Genomic DNA, 20,654 nt, shown 5'->3' with positions numbered 1-20,654 from the left:
ATGAACCTTGATCACTTAAGTGATGTCAGCAGTACAGTTGTAAATAACAGTATGGTTGATGTCACACTACATATCATAACCTTCCCAGGTCATAGGACTTCATCACCCATACTGTGTACCACCTACACTCGGTATACTAGATGTACATTCCTATGTCACAGGAGTGTTTTGCAATAGGACTGCTGGCAGAACCAACACTACAGAAGGTGTCTGAATAATACGTGATCATCACACTAGTGGCAGCTACAGTATGTCAGGGTTAATGAATTTTATTCCCCCTCATTGTAGTCCATACCTCACAGAAAAACAGAAGGCATCTGCCTATTGAAGTATGCAAATGACTATAACCTAGGAGCAATAGCTGACTCGCATTGTCACCCCTATGTTAATAACCCTGTGCCCATGAACTACCACCTAGGCAGCAGTCAACATAATGGACACTTGTGTGTGAGGGATGCAGCTGGGCAGTTGTCTTTCCTGTGATAGCTACGTCAGCACACCTGTCAGGTAGTCATATGTGGCAACCCTAATAATGATAGGATGCCATTCATGAATATAGAGATCATTGTCCAGCCATACAGAACACTCCAGGGACCCATAATCAGATCACATATTTCCTTTAAGGGGTATTGGCTATGTGCAGATGGCCTACACCAGCCTTCCCATTCCCCATCTCCACTATTTAGCATGATGCATACCCTGAATAAATCCATGTCCAACCCAGTGATGTTGGACATGCTACACGTACTCATCCTGATCTCAAACACATACTTCATGGACATCCACCTACCACATGGTGGACAGATCCTTGTCCCATACACTTGACATAGTCCTGCCATACTATGCATTCTTGTCCGTCAAAGCTGCACATCACTCCCCTCCCAGACATGGTGTGATGACCGCATGGTAACGCATGGTATATGTATCATTAACCCTGTGGATCAGTAATGTGGCACTGCTCCACCTGGCCCCACAGACCCACCTGTCAGCTACTGCCAGGTAACCTTTCATCCTAGATTCATGCATGGCCCATGGCATATAGCCCACTAGTTGACTTTGACTGTACATGCTATAGTTGATATCCATCCCTCCAAATACCATCTGGGTAGTCAGTGTCCCATGTGTATCACATGTGCAACACAGGTGATACATGGCAGGATGTTGAATCGCTGAACAGTGCCATGTAGATGTATATGGCAGAATACATACATGTAAAACCTTATGTGAGCATGTCCGCAGGGTCACAGGTCATGTCTGTTAAGGCAGTGTAAGTTCTTATATGTGACATATACACTGCATCAAGGTTGACTGCATTAATGTGGACACATCCAGCCATGTGCTGATAGGTAGGAACACCAGTACAGGCAAACAGACATGCCCACATCAAGACAGCAACCACATAGAGTATGAGCAATGTAATCAGGTGACACACACACATATACGGTGATAATATCCACTCAACATTGAGTGTCACATGTGTGTGACACAAACACATCAGTGTCATGTAGGTTTGCAAATACAACTATTTAAACTGAATTAATGCAATACACGTGTATGTTCAGCTGTAGCTCTGTATGTCTCTGTGAGTTACTGTGACCTGTCTCCATCATTATGTCTTCCAGGTATGCCGCGTGCAAGGCTTCCCCCTTTTACAAGCTTGGAGGATGAGGCCCTCATCCCATACCTACTTGACAATCATGATATCCTGTTCAGCCATGTGCCACAGGATACACAGCAGTGGGATGTCCTGTGGATGGAACTTCGCAGGAGGGTTAATGCTGTGGGTGGCCACAACCGCACATACCAGCAGGTGCATAGACACTGTACAGTCCTCATTAGATGGGCAAAACAGCATGCAAATGCAATCACCAGGGAACAAGGTGCAACAGGTGGTGGACCACCAACCCAGCCCCCCACTCACACGTACCGAGAAGCTACTGGCCAACCTGGGGACACCTGTAGAACCACATCCACAAGCCTTAGCCGATATTGTGGAGGTGGGTGTCTCTCAACCACTGAGCCTGGAGTTGCCTGGTAAGTCAATACTGCACCTATAACAACTATATTCCATATAGCTGCATGTGTCACTGTACAATATGTAATGTAACATCATATGCATGGCATGTATACACACATGCCGCATACTATAGTATGCTACTCTGTGTATGCACACATGTGCATACACCATAGTATAGTCTAATGTACTGGTGTATGTGTTATGCACATTGCTCCCTGTAGCCTTTATACAGGGGTGGATTATGCTCATACTGCTGTGTTACTCCTATTTAGGTACCTCTGGCATTCCGCTGCGACAGCAGCCCGTTGCAGGTGAGAGTGTTATTATTTATCAGGAACCATAACGCACAAATCTATCTGCCATGTGGCCATTCACAACATGTACACATAATGTATGGTCCTGTCACAATATACAGGTTGGACCTGCAATGCATCACAATGACTACCCATGTGCAACACTTGCAAACTATGTGAATCATCTCACTGACATGAATACTCACAAACTTTATTGCCAGTTGTGTTGACAGCTGTGCATACAATGGTGGAGGTGCTGTTCACTTTAGGGACGTACAACAGATCTGATCTACACATGTGGTGAATACAAACAGTACTACACAGTGGGCTGGAGTATGGCCAGCACACAGGTTTCACTGGTGTGGATCATAGCCCTGCTATGAATGTCATACAATGTGATGTGCTATCTTGACATGTCCATGACATCTATTGGCCTGGCTGCTACACTGCCTAAATAACCTGAAAACATATCCCACATACCACCCTTTATCTGCATAACCCTGTTGTCAGTGGAGCATATATGTCATATGGGACAACACAGACATGTGAAATAGATGCCCATCACAATAATTTGGACAACACATGTACACACATCGCCATAGAGGATAGCCAGAGACATGGAGCAACACACACAGTAGACGTGTTGTGCTTGTGTGTACACCCTGTCGTACAATGGCAACACATGGTTCAACCATGGCCTTTGTATAATGGTGATAATGTAGATGTGGAACACTAGACATCCTACAGGCCTGTGCACATCTTGTGTAGGCGTAACATCAATCCACCACATAAGATGTGTTGAACATCTTGAGGGTGTTGCAACATGGCAGCAGTCACCTGTACAGTATCCACATCAGGCCACAGATACAGTACATTCCCATTGCTGGTGATGAACATAAATGCCATACTTGCTCCTCGTGTGTGTGTGTGTGTGTGTGTGTGTGTGTGTGTGTGTGTGTGTGTGTGTGTGTGTGGTACACAGATGTCATGTGTTCACCATATCTGGCCATAGTTGCCAAGCTGCAGCAATATGGTTGCAGATGTGCAGGGGTGTCATCCGTATACCCATCAGTGACCTGTGTCACAACTTCCACATCATGGTTTCGTGTGTATACACCTCAGAGACATGGGTCACATTCCACAGTATATATGTATTGTATCTGAACACAATCATGGCTATGAACCCTGTCTGTAACTCACACTGTATAGCACTAGAGACTCCTCATGATTCCCTGCAATGGCCATGCACATCAGCTAAATTTGCAGTATATCTGTAGGGTGGACAGACAACACTGAATTGGTACACCATTGTCCCACTGTATATTTGACAGGACACCATTGTGTTAAACATGTATGCATGTCATTGCACACGTCAGCAGATCACATGTCATACTACATGTGATTATCAAGGTCATATGCCACACATCAGGCAAGTGTACTGTTAACCTGTGCTGGCCCACATGGTGTAACACAGGGATGTATGCTAACCACTACTATGATTGTGTAATTTGCATGCCATCTGCTATGACACATGTATGCTGTTCTGTGCAACCTAGGGATGTATGATAACTACCACTATTATTGTCTGCGCTGCATGCCGTCTGCCATATCACATGCATGTTGCATGCCTTCTGTCATATCACATGCATGTGTGTGTGTGTCTATTGTATAGATTGTAATGTACAGTTCTTGTCTGCCCTCACAGGTGATGTAGGTGCATTGCCCTCCTGTGGTACATCAGATGTTAGTGTCCCCACAGACTCTAGCAGTGATGATGAACTTATGATTGGGACACAGGCAGAGTTGTCAGTGGCTGAAACTGTGCCATTGGCTGCCAATCCATCTATATCCACCTCATCCCTGCACAGATCCCATACCTGCACATACCCCATCACCAGTGGCCATAGAGGAAGGACAGTTGGCACGTGGTAGCTTGGAACAGGAAAGTGTGGGGGCTATGGAAGGTGTGCCTGCACACCACAGTGTCAGCCAAACTACTGGTGGTATCCCACACAAGCCTGTGGCCAGTGCTGATCATAGGAGGACCTCTGGCCAACATGCTCCTGCACGACAGAGCGCAGCAGCTGGTGTCACCAGACACATGTTTCAGGCTGTAATGGAGGCACAGGCATGTGCTGAATGGCACAACAGAGAATATCAGAGGCTACAGAGGGCTGCTGTCCGTTCATTAAACAACAGCATCCAGGCAATGGTAAATGCTCAACAGTAGATTGCTGATGCTTTGGATAGACGGTTGGGTGACATGATTGGAGTCCTTGACCATGGCATGACAATCCGCGAGCATGAGCTGTCTGTGTTGGAACATCTGGTAGGAGTGAGGCATCAGACACGTGGATGTAGGCCTGCTACATCACCTATATCAGGTCTACGTGTACATGCTACCTCACATGCCCACTCCCATAGTGGCAGTAGCAGCAGCAGTCCATCTGGTGCTGTGCTGTCCACACCATGACACAGCAGGCCACATGCATGTGGCCCGGGACAGTCCCAACATGGACACAGTTCCAGTAGACAAGTGACATCAGACAGTAACCAGTCTGCACCTCTGTCTGGTAGTGCCCGTGCAACCCCTGGCAGGCACAGGTCACATGTCTGTGGCCAGATGCCGTGAACTGTAAAACCTCGACTGTACAGTCTGCAGCTGTCAATAATACCCCTGTGTAGGCCAGACACATGGGAGAACTGTGTGCAGACATACACACACACTGGACACATATGTAGGGCACCGCAACACACACATGCATAACATCCACACATGCCCAATTAGATCAAAGGCCCAAACCCACACACATGATGTCATCCAATGGTGCAGCCTAGGCCTCTGGCAAACATTAACACCCTGTGCATATGATGATGCCTGTGACGCATCCCTGACATCCACACCATCTGTGCAGGGACATGCTCATATGGTCTGATGCACAGGGTGAACAGACTAGGATGATATGTGTAGTTTACAAAAGTTGAGGACTGTTGACAGGCAGCAGATATACCATGTAGCACAGGTGTACAATACTGTTAAGATTGTGTGTCTTGTGTAACAACAGCGCAGCATAGGCTTCCGGCAAACATTAACACCCTGTGCATATGATGATGCCTGTGCCGCATCCCTGACATTCACACCATCAGTGCAGGGACATGCTCATATGGTTTGATGACAGGGTGAACAGACTAGGATGATATGTGTAGTTTACAAATGTTGAGGACTGTTGACAGGCAGCAGATATACCATGTAGTGCAAGTGTACAGTACTGTTAACCGTATGTGTCTTGTATAACAACAGTGCAGCCTAGGCCTCCAGCAAACATTAACACCCTGTGCATATGATGATGCCTGTGCCGCATCCCTGACATCCACACCATCAGTGCAGGGACATGCTCATATGGTCTGATGCACAGGGTGAACAGACTAGGTTGATATGTGTAGTTTACAAATGTTGAGGACTGTTGACAGGCAGCAGATATACCATGTAGTACAGATGTACAATACTGTTAACAGTATGTGTCTTGTGTAACAACAGTAAATGCATGTTGGTCATGATGTTCTGCTGTCCTTCTTCAGGTCTACTTGCACGTGCCGGTGGATGTCAGTGTTTGCAGTTAAGTGTCCCATATGTCAATGTGGACTTCTCACAGGTATGTCTGAATATACCAGCATGCAAAGTGTAGCTGCCACATACCAGTGAGAATGTCCCACATTACAAACATGTCTACCGTTCCAAGAGCATGATAGCTGTGTATTACGCTACTGTGGCCACAGACGTGACATCCATAAAGGGTGACATCACTTGCACAGTTACATGGAGTGGTGAGGTAAGAGAGTGGTCTAGCTGATTACAAGGGTAGAGGCCAGTGGGAAGTGTGATGCCTCAATGGGAGTCAGTAATACACATTCCCATGACAGGATGCCAACACACAACTGCACCCACACACTCAGGTATTGACACACATGTATTCAGTGGCACTGTAACACACACACACATACTCACGGCTTCACCGACACAGTAACACACACTCGCACACAGTTGCTACTGGTGGGATGAGGACCCCTGCCTATGTGCAAATCATCATTACAGTACTGTGCACCTACATGACGCGCCACAGAGAATACACATGTACAGGTAGTCAATACGGCCTAAGATCGGGGACATCAACACGGATAGTAGAATGCATCACCTGGATAGTGGGAGGGGGTCTTATCAGTTCAGTATGGTAACATACATCCTCATCCCAGGGACCAGTCAGCCCTACATACACACTGTGGCATTCAGTAATTAATACACCTATGTCATGCACATACAGATACCTCACATGTGTGAGATACATGCCCCTGCCTATGTCTTGCTTTCTACATTGCAGTCTGTACAGATGTGTACACTAGTGTACAGGAGAATGAGTAACAATTGAGATGTATTCCCTGCAATACATGACATATATGGACACACACGCAACCACACATGTCAGTACTGTGAATCTCAGACCTGCCTAGTTCATATTATGTATGTCAGACATACAACAGTATTGCATGCGTTACAAACTGTACTGAAACTTTCTGTGCCAACAGTGCTGATATATGCACTAGGGACGTCATATCTATTAACAGGTGTCAAGTGATTTACCTTCGCTGTCACCCTGACCGCTGTCTAAGTTGTGTGTTATGTCCTTCAATTAACAAAACCATTGCTTACCGGTTACACAGGGTATTGTAGGACCACTTGTGACACACCTGTGAGCTGTCCACAGCAAACATCCATCTGCAAAGATGCCCCACTACTTAGTTATTTCAACACATCTGTCCATATCTGTGGTACATCTTTCTGTACATTCAGCATATCACCATATACAGTCGGCAATGCTGAGGCTGCATTACAACTGCATGATGTACTAGGATACATGCCAACTGCATACATCAGCAACTGCACACGCATGTTATCTGAACACACAACACTATGTGCACAGGTGTGTAGGTCCTACAATCCTGACATTTGGTCATGTTTGCAGGCATTGCAATTGGTGGATATGTGTAATGACATACATGACACATGGACTGTTGTATGATATGATGGGTGACCAGTACAGAGGGGATGTTACCTCTGTCAACATTAATATCACACCTTATGTACTGTTAGCATTCAGCAGCCATGGACCTACATTCCATGTTCATATGTGTAATGGCTGTAGCCACCTTTTTTGCACAAAGGACTACAACAGCTATGCTATTTACAGGTATGTTGTGTGTGTGGCATGTACATACCCAGGGCAGGTACATGTATGTCATATCCATACATGAGTGTGAGTACTGGTGTACAGCAACAGACATCTGCTAATGGTGGAAAGTACCAAGGGCCCCTGGTATGTGTACAGCTGACCTGGTCACAGACAGTGGTATCATTGCATTGCATAACATATTATGCAACTGTGTCAGTACATGTGTACTCTCTACAGTTGATGTAGAGCTTAATACAGTACACAGGTCAAGGGTCACATGGTGGTGTATTCGTCTATGTCATACAACATGTATGGTTGCGTGCTGGTGGTCTGAAGGCATGGTGGTGTCTGCAGTTTACATCCTAGAATGCAGCATGTGACACTGTGCCCTGCACATGGCTCATCTGTGATGCCTTTCATGGGTGGACTGGTCAGTACATGTGAGTGGCCTTTATGTATGTGGGTACACCAACTGGAGCGGTCCATACCTGTGTTATGGCCCACATGTCTGGTTCTGAGGTATATGGTGGTAGTGCTAGATTCAGAGGTATATGGTGGTAGTGCTATTGTGCACTACAGAGACATCAGCCAGGTGTTCCTCACTGCACAGATGTCAGTAATCCCCATTGTTGGATCTACAGTGACCAGCTGTGAATATGGATGCTACACATCTAGCACTAGTTAGCATAAGAAAACAATGCAGTTGTCCTGTAGGTGTATGGTAGTTAACCTGTGTTTAGGACATTTGCCTCGGAATGGCACTGTGTGGGCGGATGCGACTTGGGTAATATCCACACTCCCTTGTATCATGGATGCATGTGATATGTGACAAAGGCCTGCCTACTGTCAGCTATGTCATCCCAGAATGACAGCTGATGTTGTGTAAAAGACCAGTGTCAAATATATGTAGAGCAGCATTCCCACTAACAATGGCAACTACTAACACCAGAGCCCATTACAATATGTTCTTTACATCTACCTGTAATAGCATGGCCACTGTTGTCCTCCGTGTTTAGCATGAGTGCACCCCAGTCAGCCTTGTGCTACTAGGAGTATGAGCATGCCCAGTATATCCTTGTGTAGATGGACACATAGTAGTGCATTCCGACCAGCCCTGTGCTACTAAGTGTGTGAGTATGCCCCCTGTGCTACTAAGTGTATGAGCATGCCCAGTATATCCTTGTGTAGATGGACACATAATGCATTCCAAACAGCCCTGTGCTACTAAGTGTGTGAGCATGCCCAGTGACACCTTCTGTTGGTTATGTGCCTCTGTGTATGGGCATGGCCATGGTAACCCTGTATAGTGGTAGTAGTCATCCATTCCACAGATGGGCATATTCCAGATCAGGATGGATTCCTGCTTTAAACACACAGGTTCACAGGTATGTACATCTTAACTGCCAGCATTCCTGTTGATGTCCGCATTCCCAGATGGTCATAATAACAGCCTTGACATGTGTAGTCTGTGTGGCGCGATTCGTAAGTATGTAGTATTGTAATAGTAATCTGTAAATAGGCAGGTGTTCTGTACCCACCACTGGCATGTGTGTATGTCTGTCCTCATTTGCCGGTGGACTCTAAATTGCTTTTAGACTGCCCACACTCCATACATTTCTTATACCCACTGTTAGCAAGGCCGATGATGTCACCCATCTACAAATACACCTCTGGGAGGGCTGTGTCCTAGTAATCTCGGTAGTGCGTTCTGTAACTGCATAATGCTGTAGTGTAATAAAGTAGTTAGGTCGGTGTTCTAGTCCCACACTTGCTGTGTGTGTGTCTCCATTTGCCTGAGGACTGAGTAATGCTTTTATACTGCTCACACTCCATACATTTCTTATACCCACTCTTAGCAAGGCTGATGATGTCACCCATCTACAAATACACCTCTGGGAGTGGTAGCGCATTCTGTAACTGCGTAATGCTGTATTGTAATAAAGTAGTTAGGTCAGTGTTCTAGTCCCACACTTGCCGTGTGTGTGTGTGTGTGTGTGTGTGTGTGTGTGTGTGTGTGTGTGTGTGTGTGTGTGTGTGTCCATTTGCCTGACAACTGACTAATGCTTTTATACTGCTCACACTCCATACATTTCTTGTACCCACCGTTAGCAAGGCCGATGATGTCACCCATCTACAAATACACCTCTGGGAATGCTGTGTCCCAGTAATCTCGGCAGCGCATTCTGTAACTGCGTAATGCTGTAGTGTAATAAAGTAGTTAGGTTGGTGTTCTAGTCCCACCCTTGCCGTGTGTGTGCGTGTCCCTGTTTGTCTGAGGACTGAGTAATACCTTTATACTGCTCACACTCCATACATTTCTTATACCCACCATTAGCAAGGCCGATGATGTCAACCATCTACAAATACACCTCTGGGAGTGCTGTGTCCCAGTAATCTCGGCAGCGCATTCTGTAACTGCGTAATGCTGTAGTGTAATAAAGTAGTTAGGTTGGTGTTCTAGTCCCATACTTGCTGTGCATGTGTGTGTGTGTGTGGGTGTCCCCATTTGCCTGAGGACGGAGTAATGCTTTTATACTGCTCACACTCCATACATTTCTTATACCCACCATTAGCAAGGCCGATGATGTCACCCATCTACAAATACACCTCTGGGAGTGCTGTGTCCCAGTAATCTCAGTAGTGCATTCAGTAACTGCGTAATGCTGTAGTGTAATAAAGTAGTTAGGTCAATGTTCTAGTCCCACACTTGCTGTGAGTGTGTGTGTGTGTGTGTGTGTGTGTGTGTGTGTGTGTGTGTGTGTGTGTGTGTGTCTGTCTGTTTGCCTGAGGAGTGAGTAATGCTTTTATACTGCTCACGCTCCATGCATTTCTTATACCCACCGGTATCAAGGCCGATGATGTCACCCATCTACAAATACACCTCTGGGAGTGCTGTGTCTCAGTAATCTCGGTAGCACATTCTGTAACTGTGTAATGCTGTAGAGTAGTAAAGTAGTTAGGTCGGTGTTCTAATCCAGGACATGCCAACTGTGTGTTTGTGAGTGTGTGTGTCTGCCTGCATGAGACAAGTACAGTTCTTTGTAGTATTCGCTGTAGCACTTGCCCTAAACACATGTTACTGCAGTGTGATATGGTAGGGGTTTGTATACAGGACATGGCAAGTGTGTGTTTGTCTGTCAGAGCCTGTGTAGAGGTGGCCGTGATTGTCTTACCATTGGACATGTTTGGGAGCGGGTTTTGTAGTTTTCCTATATAGTATCCGTCTTATGACACATTGGCCACCTCATGAGGAGTACAGCTGTCAGTCAGCCATGGCACTGTGTTGGCAAGCCATACCCATACATCTGGCAAAAGGGCTTGTGAACTAAGTATGCAGCCCTACTAGTACGCAGTATATGTCCCGCACCCATGTGCCATGCACATACAACCTTGCCTAGGATATCCCACTATGTTGCTAGTAACATGCACATTGAGGACAGATAGTAGGCATGGTATGACTGCAGTGGCCTGCAGAGGACATGGCACCCTGTACAGCGGTACAATAGGCACATATATGCGGACATTGTACCTTCACTATGTTCCACACTGAATGGCTGCATCATATGTGGTGCCATCATATATGATCCACTAAGGCCAGACAATGCTGTGCACATGTGCCCTGTATGGACCCATGCCACTGACACCATGGAATACTTGTCCATTCTATCCATGCAGGTGCAGGGTCGACCTGCTCACTATAAGCAGGTTTCACAACACCAGGCCAGTATTGGCATATCGGGGTATAACAGGCTGTGTATACTACATGTGTCTGCCAAACCAGGAACACCTGTACATGTCACTGTACAGTATTGTGGGACATGCACATCCCAGGCAATGTCCATGTGAAGGACTATCAAACACAGACATGGCATGCATTGCAAAGCTATGGCCCTACACATTGGTCACCAGGATGTCAGGCCACATTATGCAGTACCCATCTGTGTGGGACATTGCAGACACTACACCCTTGCACTGCGCACCATTGTTGGGTGATGCAATGGCAAGAATTATCCCTCATCCAGCCTTGTACAACCATCTTGCACAGCCAAACACTGCACACCCATGGAGCAATGCATACCTGCATGACAGTACTGACATCCTGTGTCTGCATGTGGGCTGTGATGCTCCCAACCACAGTCACTCCCAGTATAAACCTTGTTGGCATACCAACAGTTGTCAAGCACTTTCACATGCCCTAGCCCATAGAACCATCAGATATCCCCTGTGGTGCATGTGGTCCTGTGCATTACTGTGGTGTAGCAAACTAAGTAGTTACATTGTGTATTTGTCGCCCTGGCAAAGGTGTCAATGCGTGTCCATTAGAGTGTGGTTGTGGTGACAATGGCATCCGTTCACATGGACTGACATGCGTGCCACACCTAATGTATTTCTACTATATCTGTTGCAGATGGCACTCACTCACCTACACACATGTTCTTACAGCACTGCAACATGTCGCCTCTGTGGCACATGTAGTAATGTCATGCACATGTAATACTAATGAGTAGTCAGGGGTTTGCCCCTGTACTATTCAGTGTGTGCCAGATGATGCTTATGGTTAAGTCTCCAAGCCCTTCCCTGGTGTACATTGCCTGTCCCGCACACACACTCTCCGGTGAATGTGAAGGTGTACACCTGCACAGCAGCAGCATGTGTATTGTAACAGATGGAAATGGTCAGGTGATGGCCTCTGCACCTATTGCAGTCCTCCTCTAGCTGATTGCGTGTGGTACAGCTGTGATGGTGTTCCCATAGCCATCTGCATGATAAACACAGTACACTATCTAGGGAAACATGTTATTATCTGGCCATGACAGTCGCTGTGAGTGGTACCTGATGTGGTGTTCTGACACAGCATCGCAGATGATATCTAGATGTACCTCAAATATTTTCCACAGTGGGAAATAGCCTAATGACAGGAGGGTGATGTGCCACACAACTACAGCATGTAAGTGTAGCTATGCTGCATTGAGACTACTGCCTGTTTAACATGTGTGTGGTAATGGCTATTCTGCATGTTAAAATACAGACATGACAGTACTCCATCTGTAGGGCCATCCGTGAACAGGTCAGTATGTACAACCATTTGTTTCCTGTGTTACACACTGAACACACTTCTTCGCACAGCAGAAGCATGGTGTGGGGATTGCAGACAGTACATAATGATAGGGATGTGTTACTGCCATCGCATCCCTGACTGGACATGTGTCACATGAGACAGTGGTATGACTGACACTGTGTGGGATTCCCAGTGACAAGCCAAAAATGGGCAACTGTTCATAGCTGCAGTCACACATCTACTACACATTGTACAGTTGCCATGCGGTATATACGCATGTGTTGTGCTCCCTCTGCAAATGTATACCATCTGTTGTGTTGGGTTGCTGGTGATATCTATGCATACTGTCGTAGGTAATCCTGTATGCTGTTGTCTATCACTAAGCCATATGTGGATTTAAAATGCAACACCATAGGCTGAATGGGTTGGTAGGTCCTGGCAGATCCTCCTGTCCCACTTCAGCTGACCATGGCACCAGGCACTAGCACATCTGGGGCCCAGCCATTAACATCAACCTATGTTGGCTCTGCACCACCTTCTGGAGCATGTCCCCCTTGGGAGCGCGATCAGACAGGTGCATATCTGCTGTCGTGCGGACCCAGACATGTTAAGTAGGTGGCTCCCTAAGGGGTTACAAAGCCAGATACACCAGTTCAAGAGCAGAGTGTCACATTTACAGGGTGAGGCTGCCCCTCCTGGACAGCCCCCAGCACTGCATCCTTTGCAGCTGTGTAGGTGCAGTGGCAGTGGCAGTTGCCCATGGCTGGAGACCTCCGTCCCACTGTTCCCATGGGCTTTTGAATGCCGAAGACCCATCTCCATCCAGGGTGTATCCCCCCCACATGTGTCATATACCAACCCTGTATGCTGTCATTTCTGTGCTCCTACCTATCCTCCACGGCCATACCTACACTCCTTCTCCAACATCTGACCCTCACCTACAGACACATAAGGCCATTCAGCTCCTAGGACACCATCTGCCCTATACATAGCTGTCCATTACACACACGTGCCCACTGGACACATGAAACCCTTGTAATATGCTTCATCACATACTACTGTTATCCACACCACTGTCCCTCAGGGGCACGGTCCTGGTATGCACATCACTCCTATATGGTCCAGGTACACGTGAGGTGGATGATCCCATTGTACACAAAACACTACCAGTCCCTCTATGGTTACCCCCATTTACCTTTATCATGATGATTATGTTGCACACAGCACATTGCAGGAGTACTGTTCACACATAATGATTGGGCAGGTACTGTTGTGTTAATGTACATTACATGCACAGAGTGATGTATACAGCCAATGTACAACTATTTGCATGTATTTGCATGTATGACTGACATATGTCTGTCTGAGGGAGTCTTGTGATCACATAGAGCAACACCACTACATAATACAGGTATCGCTGGTGTTTCCCGTTTCATTCATTTATAATGCTTTGTTGCCACACGGTATGTCCCTGATACATCTCTATATATGTATGCACCTATATGCTGGACATAGACACTCACATGTACATCTACATGATGGGATACATTCCTATAATGTTGAATGACTGCGCTGTATGATATCTTCTGGTTACAGCCTCTTACTCTCGATTAGCCTCTACATTGCTTAACCAATGCAAAACTCGCATACTGGTAGCCAAACACGCTTACACCCGCTCCATCCCACACTTACTAATGCACTGGCATTGGTGCTTGCATCTGTCACTCACACCCCTGGGTGTGAGCGAGGACCACAGTATTACCTTTTGATGCCTATTACACTGTCTTACATGACTCCAGTGTCAGGATTGGCCACCCATTAGGCGACGGCATCACGTTAGACTGTACAGAATCAGTGGCCTATCCAGTGACACAATTATATTTGTGTGTACCTCATACAATGTGCTCCCATCTTGTGATGCCTATTATATTGGAATACATGAATACAGTATCAGAAACAGCTGCCTATTAGGTGACGGCATGGCGTTCGACTGTTCGGAATCAGCAGCCTGTCTGCAGAATCATTCATATTAGTGTGTTCCTCTTAGGCATACCTTGTGATGCCTATCACATCGGACTACATGACTACAGTCATAGCCGGCCTTAGGCATAGGCCAACTAAGTGGCCACCTAGGGCACCGCTTTAGTGGGGGCACTTTACCAGTATTTATTTGGTGTAGGTAGACCAGGATGGGGGCACTGGGTGGTGTGGTGGGGGGTGCTGTTGTGCCCTCTGACTAGGGCACCAGTTGACCTAAGGCCACTCCTGACTACAGTATTGGGAATGGCTGCCCATTAGGCAACTGCATGGCGTTTGACTGCACGGAATCAGTGGCCTGTCCGGCGAATCATTCATAATTGTGTGTTCCTCTTACAATCTGCTCCTACCTTATAATGCCTATCACATCGGACTACATGAGTACAGTATCGGGAAAGGCTGCCCATTAGGTGACGGCATGGCATTTCACTGTATGGAATCAGCGGCCTGTCCAGTGAATTAATCATATTTGTGTGTTCCGCATACACTCTGCTCCAGTCTGGCTGATACATGGGAACCGAGACCCTGCATAACAAATGAGTAGTTGGGTTGTGGTAGCCACATCCGTCGGACGAGTCATGCTACCGCATACCTATTATAGGTTTGCCACCTTCTCAATTGGCCAAGGTAGGACTTTAGGGTTACCACCTGTCCCACTTTGCGAGGGACAGTGCGAAAATAATCAAGACATAGCACATGTCCAGATTACAGGACATTATTATATTCTACGTTTCATTAATAATTGCATACAACAGTTATTTTATATATGACACTTCTATATGTTATGTGAAGTAGCATAAGCAATTCAAATGCAACTAGTTTAAGCTTTTATTTGTGCAAATAAGTGTAATCCTGTACTATGCACGGCTGTAGGTATGTTTAGTCCTGGAATGTCTGACATTTCTACAGAACATGTCCCACTCTGGCCATTTGGAAAGGTGGCAACCCTATAGGACCTGTATGTAGAGACATCAGACTTTGCAGGGCAACACACCCACAGCCAGTAGAAAGGGGTGTACTTCACTGTTTTGCCTAAATAAAAGGTTACTCTTGTTGCATTATAGTTGCTTATAGTGTTACTTATAACATTTAGATGTTTCAGAGGAACGTAATTGTTTTTGCTACTACTACAGACAATATAGGTAGTCTTTGCCCTAAATCACAGGACATTTGTCTTAATTACAGTTATTATGCAGAACACAACTGCCCACAGGGGAGTGTCCCTCGTAAAGGTGGACAGGTGGTAACCCCAAACCAATTATTCTATCAACTTTCTAAGGTAATTGGCAGAACATGTGCTTTCTCTCACTATCAGACCTTTCATACGAATGGGGAAGAATAAACACTGAATCAGGGACACTGCATAACAACCTCAGGGACACATTTAGAAGGTTGGTGCTATTAATCTGACACATTGACGGACACAGAGCACATATGTATTCATACACATTGTCTGAGGTGCATGCAGTTTATGACTTTTACATGTTGTCATTATTCATTACGTGTATTCCGCCACATTTCCTCCTAATATCACTAGTTCTAGGATGGTTTAGTTGGGACTGTGTTAAGATTCTGATTCGTAATCACGGACGTCCCTGGTAATCGGGGACAGTTCAATGATATGGTCCCTATGTATTCCCCCAATGGTTTATGGACTGCCCAGTAGATGTGCTCTTACAGTTTGGGAGGTATGGGCGTCTGCTATACCCACATCAGAATATTACTTACACCCACAGGGTGGTCCCAATACATGTCTGCCAGCCAACACCTGCACGCCTAGCCCCATAATCGCATACCCATAGTTCCCCTACCTGCCACTACTCTACAGCGTTCATCCTTACTGTGGGTGCAGGTGAATGCAGGTGGGATATGAACACACCCCTACACACTGCCCACTCTCCCCATGTCAGGACACATGTCATACGTTGTGTCAACCCATGTGTTATCAGACTTGCACAACCTACTGTTCCATGTACAACTACATCCCGGTCGTAATGGTGTTCACCCATTGGTTGAAGGTACCAAATTTTTGGTGTCCCGCAAGGGACTTCGCTGTCCATGTTTAAAGTGTAGACCTTGTAGATCTCTCCCACTGGTAGTTTCCTGCCGGTGGTCTGGGAAGCAGTGTTGTATTTACCTTTATTGCATGTCTATATATCTCACTGGCCTAGCTGGGGGGGTGGTAAGTAGACATTTGTTGAGTGGACCTCCCACCAATATATGCCCGGTCTAAACATGTTACCCGTAACTGCTGTAACATAACCTAGGTATATACATGTGTATATTTACTGAAACATATATGTATATATCTATTTACATTAATATATACAGACATATCTGCATATGTATTCATACATGTATATTCATATCTTGCTGTCATATATATATATATATATATATATATATATATATATATATATATATATATACAAATATATACATACATATATATATATATATATATGTGTGTGTGTGTGTGTGTGTGTATGTATATATAAATGGGTCTACCTGACAACACCGACGCACTACAACACCGACAACGAAATCACCGACATCACATAACCGAAAGTTCACAAACACGAAACCTCACATGCCCGACACACCATAATCCCGACAATCAACAAACAAAACAAATCCCCTGTCCAAAAAGCACACACACAACACAAGCACACCAAAATCCTTACAAACCCACACTAAACCTTACATACACAACTATCTACAACCTTAACCCAAACCCTAACCCTAAGGTCCGTCACTATCGCACACTCACCTAACCCACGCCCTAACCCTAACTCACTTAATCCACCCCTAACCCTAAAGACTGTCACTTTCGCACACTCACCTAACCCGTGCCCTAACCCTAACTCACTTAACCCGCCCCTAAACCTAAAGACTGTCACTATCGCACACTCACCTAACCCGCGCACTAACCCTAACTCACTTAACCCACCCCTATCCCTAGAGTCAATCAATATCGCACACTTACCTTACTCGCACCCTAACCCTAATGTCCATCACTACCGCATACTTACATAGCCTTTTCACATGTCGGGGTTTTCATCCGTCGGTCATCTCAGTTTTCGATCTTCTGGTGTCGGTGTTCTCATCGTCGGCGTTGTCAGCTTTCGGTGTTGTCAGGTAGACCCATATAAATATATATATATATATATATATATATATATATATATATATATATATATATGATTATATATATGTACATCAGTGTGTCAATACATTCTCCGCTCATATGCACTTACACATGCGTAATGGTGTTTATAAGCTTCACCAGCATACTAGTGCCTTATTCATTATAACACCGACACACTCCAGTTATCTTGTAATCAGTATGTAGCACGTTATGCAGCAGACAGATGTCACTATATGTTCATGTATGGATTACCGATTGTAACTGGAATGTGATAGTGTGATTCGACCCATCCCTCTTCTGCACAGCCTATTATTCCATGTACTGTCGATGTTTGTATGGGCACAATCCTATTATTTATGTCAACAAATGGAATGCATGTGTTACAGAATTTGTACTTCAACATATATTGTTGTCTGTATGTGAGTATGCATATATATCTATTACAACCTAGCTGACCTCCATAGGGCGGTCCATTAGAACTGGCCCATCCAACCCTGGCACGCCTGGATCCATAATTGCATACCCATGCAATAAATAAATAAACAACAATCACATCTAAAATCTTTCGATGAAAATATTCACCGTGTTAATTAATAATTCATGTCCAATCTTAATAAATATCTTAATAAAAATATAAATACAATTGATTTTTAAAAAATATATGTGCGTGGAGTTAAAACATCATTTGTTGTGTGGCTTTAAAAGGAGTGGTAAACTGAAACTGTATTCATAACCTTGCTTTTCTCATTTTTAATACACTCATGATGTTGATAGAGTCATTCAAACCTGGTATCTTAGTAGAATTTAGTTTCAGTTTAGCTTGCTTTAATTTTATAGTACATCTAACTCTGAATGTATAAACATGAGTAATATTAAATTATTGAACTAATTTATTTATTTATTTTATTTTATTTTACATTTGTTGACCGGGCTAGTCCAGCTGGATCAAAGTCCATTTTCAGTGGAGGCCCGGGGAGAAAAGCTCCATAAGTTAAAACAAGTTTAGAGAATACAAATACACATAAAACAAAAGCTTTAAGCAATTAAGGATAAGAAGATGTTAGTATAGCTAATACATGTGTAAGAGTAAAAAAAAATAATAATATCCAAAACAGGAAAATATTTAAGTAAATGGTTAACGCCTTACAATACGAAATTTGGTAGTGTCTAGTCATTCAGTGTATCAATACATTATTTGAGAAAATGGTAGAAGATATAAAATTTTTTTTTTTTTTTTTTTTTTCAACATGTGTGAGATCATTAATATCTATGAAGATGTTATGTTAGAGGAAGTTTATCAGGATTTCATAGCAGAGAAGGAAGAATTGAGGTAGAGGAAATAAAGAAGGTAGGTTAGTCAGGGTTGGTACAAGAGCAAAGCCAGAATTTATTAAGATGTGTTAGCAGTTGTTGCTAAAAGAGTGGAGGAGTGGCCAAAGAGGAGATATTAGATGGAAGGTTATTCCATATTTTGCCAACTGAGTTAGAAAAAAGGCAATTACCTGCAGAATTAATAGTTTTGGTACTATTAACTAGGAGTTTGTCTGAAGAACGTAGTTGTTTCAGGTTGTTATAGGGAGTCAAGAGGTTACTGAGAACTGGTGTTTTAGATGGTTGATATAGAATTTTGTGAGCTATTAAGAGTTGTTGATAAATGAGCTTGTTAGGAAGTTCTAGCCAGTCTAGTTGTTTTAAGTTTAGACAGTGGTGAGTTCTAAACTGAGATCCTGTGGCAAATCGAGCAATATTATGGTAAGATGTAGTAAGTTTCTTAAGGTTACTTTTAGAGAGATTAGTATAAATAGGGGAAGCATATAGAAGGGTAGAGATAAGATATGTTTGGGCTAAGGTGGTCTGGGCTTCAGGTGTAAGAAAGGGTTTTATTCTGTAAAGGGATCCAATCTTTTTATTAACTGCTTTTATTGTGTTGTTGATGTGACAATCGTAGTTTAGATTATTGTCAATAGTAACACCTAGAAGTTTTGTTGAGGGGTCAGGAGAAATTTGAGTGTTATTAGTAGAATTAATAGAGAAGTTTATAGAAGTAGATCTTCGGGTAGGTGAAAATAGTAACAATTTGGTTTTCTTAGGGTTAAGGAGTAGACAGCGGTCAGAGAACCACTGTTCAACAGTTAAAAAGGCTTTTGTGTAAGAGACTGGAGTTCTGTTTGTGAGGAAGCAGTACAAATTATAGTGGAATCGTCTGCATATTGTATGCAGGTAGTGTTAGGGATAGCTGATTGGAGGTCATTAATAAAGATGGAAAATAGAAGTGGGCCTAGGATAGATCCTTGGGGTACTCCTAATGAGATAGGAAGGAGAGCAGATAGTGAATTTTTCCAGAGTACTGCCTGGTGACGGTTTCCTAGATAAGAAGTAAACTAGGTTAAGGAGGAGGGATCCAGTGCAAGAGATTTAAGTGTGTGCAGAAGAAGTGTATGATTAACCATATCAAAGGCTTTTGATAGGTCTATGAATAGAGAAGATGTAAGTTTATTATTGTTATGGTTATAGTTGATGGTGTTAGTAAAGGAGAGTAAAGCTGTGGTAGTACTATAGGAAGGTCTAAATCCATGTTGAGTCTTAGCCAGTAGGTTATTATGAAGGAGATGGTTAAGTAGTTGTTTGTGTATACATTTTTCCATGATTTTGGCTAAGGGAGATAGAAGTGCTACGGGACGAAAGTTAGAGAAGTCATTAGAGTTGCCTCCTTTGTGTAGGGGAATGATGTGGGATATCTTCCAGATCTCAGGGAAAATACTTTCTTTTATAGATCTGTTTATTAGGATAGAGACAGGGTAAGCAATGGCTTGTACCATACCATACTAATGGATGTACGCATAGTTCAATACAAGTTTTAGTTATAACATATAGG

The sequence above is a fragment of the Protopterus annectens genome, chromosome 7.part0 (genome assembly GCF_019279795.1).
Source record: "Protopterus annectens isolate FY-2018-M chromosome 7.part0, PAN1.0, whole genome shotgun sequence".
NCBI classification, from domain to species: Eukaryota; Metazoa; Chordata; order Ceratodontiformes; family Protopteridae; genus Protopterus; species Protopterus annectens.
The sequence above is the reverse complement of the archived record's forward strand: the minus strand, read 5'-3'. Positions refer to the sequence as shown.